This window comes from Camelus ferus, chromosome 2 (genome assembly GCF_009834535.1).
Source record: "Camelus ferus isolate YT-003-E chromosome 2, BCGSAC_Cfer_1.0, whole genome shotgun sequence".
In the NCBI taxonomy this organism is placed as follows: domain Eukaryota; kingdom Metazoa; phylum Chordata; class Mammalia; order Artiodactyla; family Camelidae; genus Camelus; species Camelus ferus.
Genome location: NC_045697.1, coordinates 74,934,460 through 74,936,983, shown reverse-complemented (window position 1 = coordinate 74,936,983; position 2,524 = coordinate 74,934,460).

Genomic DNA, 2,524 nt, shown 5'->3' with positions numbered 1-2,524 from the left:
ATCTGGCTCACTTTAGGTCTGAAAATCATTAACCTCAGAGCTCTTCAGGTGTTAAAACTCTGTATGCCCATATGTATACAAGGATAGAGCCATTCTTCCAGTTAAAACTGCAAAGTCATGGTGAGATGCAGCAAAAATGTACTCCAAAGTGAGTGGGGGCAGCGGCCCCTGCCTTGCTAGAGGCAGCACCCTCTGAAGAACTATACTGACTTGTAGCATCCGACCCTCTGATCCCATCTGCATCACCTGAGGACAAGGTTTAGCCAGCCTTCTGCCCTCCAGGAAAATGGAGACTAATTTGGTCAAAGCACAAAACTGCAGAAAATTCCTATTACCAAAAGATAAATATATATTCTCCAAGCAAACATATGCATAGCTTGCTCATTTCTTTGCCTTTAATTCAAAAGTTATAACAAGTAATATGTGATGATTATAAAATTATATACATATAAAACATATGAAATAGAGATTCACCTTTCCCCAATACCACAGACTTCAAAGGAAATATTGGAAAACCATTTTTATGCATTTATAGATATAGACAATAACAATAATAGTCAAAATACATACAGTATTTACCATGTGCCAGGATTTGTGCCAATGACTTTTATAAGTGATAAGTTATTTAGTCCTTATAATAAATCAATAGGAACTATCATTGTCTACATTTTACAGATAATAAAACTGAGGCACAGAGAAAATAAGTGAATTGCCCATGTTACAGAGGTAGTGACTCAGCTGAGATTTGAATTCAGACATTTTTATTCCAGATTCCATGTTTAAATACCATGCAATACTGTCCCTAAATTAAATGACAAAGATTGAGTGCAGGTAAAGGTAGAGGCAGAGATAGCAATATTGGCTATATTCAAATTTGGCAACAGAGAGAGAAGTTGGCACAGGTGCAGATGTGGGTATAGATGTCCACAGGCATGGACAGTGGCATAGCTCAAGATAATTTGTGTTATTTTCTGTCTTTCTTATATTAATAAGCTTGTTCTCTCACGTATCATTCTGGGATTTTTCTTAATTCTAATTAATTGAGGTATAATCTACATAACAATACATTTCAACCATTGTACAGTACAGTTCTCTGAATTTAGTCTACTGTTGTATAATCACTACCACAGGAAAGTATACAATATTTCCATCATCTCCCAAAGTTTTCTCATGCCACTTTGAAGTCAGCCTTTCCCCTACTTTCAAGCTGCGGCAACCACTGACCTGCTTTCTATGGGACTTAACAATGGACCTTAGAAATTACTCTATGGAAATGGTAAGAATGGGATAAATTCCAGTGATTCTGCAAAATATAATCTGTATTAGCTAAACTGTGACTTAACCTTCATACATTTATAATGGAGTTTTCATACTCCATTGAAAGTGGCATTACAGAATAGATTTGTACAATAGCCCTTTTATAGTCTTCTATTTCAAGATCTATAGCAAATGATAAAGAAGAGCAGTACGGAGTACACAACTTTTCTCCCAAAAGATTATCAAGCATTAGGAAGAAACAGCAGTTGTCAATCTAGCCTCCTTCAACTTGCTGAAAAGCAATGGAGGTAGTTAATGAGAACCGGTGGAGAGGAGTGGAAAAAGGAAAGAAACATTAAAAACAGTATAAACTATTTTGCATATTTTACTGTAGACTATTTTGCATATTTTCTGTAAACTATTTTGCATTTTTTCAAAACTACATAAATTAGCTTACTCTATATGATGGAGAAAAATAAATTAAAGAGTTTCTCAGGGCTTGTTCTCCAGTTAAGAGTCCAGGCCTGAAAACAGTAAGCGAACAGCCAGAAGACAAAGGATTTGGAAGAATTTAGGGGAGGATTTTCATCTTCATAGGTTCCTGATGCCAAAAAATTAGAAGTTCTGAATAATTTCTTCAGCACAGCACAACCATGACCCTCAAATATCAGATTTAATATTCTCATTTAGTATTTCATAGCTTCTACATGGTTCCAAAGGAGAGCTAGTACATTTTTCCTGCAGATTAATTTTTTGGCAAACTAGAATGTGCCCAGAGGAATCCACAAGCCATATTCATTCACATATGTAAAGAAAGCTAAGGTTATTGACTAACAAGCTGATAAATTGTAACCCAGCCAGCAGCTGGTTTTCATGGAATTGCTCTGTATTGAAATGACAGAAGCAAAATGCCTGCATTTTCTCTATGTGGATCACATCTAGTGGAGTATAGGATTACAAGAAAATAATGCTATTTTCAAAAAAACCCCCAAAACCTCTGTTATACTTGTTTTGTGTATTCAATTAAACTTGTTGGCTTAAGCAGGTGTAACCTGATGGCAGACATATCACCTGGATGTTCCTGGAAGGGATGACAGAGCGTTAGGCTCACGGGTCAACTACAGGACAGGATTTTGGAAGTGCGTAATAGGAAAGTGCAAGGATATTGTTCCAAAACTTATTCTTTTTAAGAGGTACTTGAGAGCCAAAGATTCTGAGTATTACATTGCCAGGGTGGACTCTAGAGAGGAGGGTGTATAATGTGCTT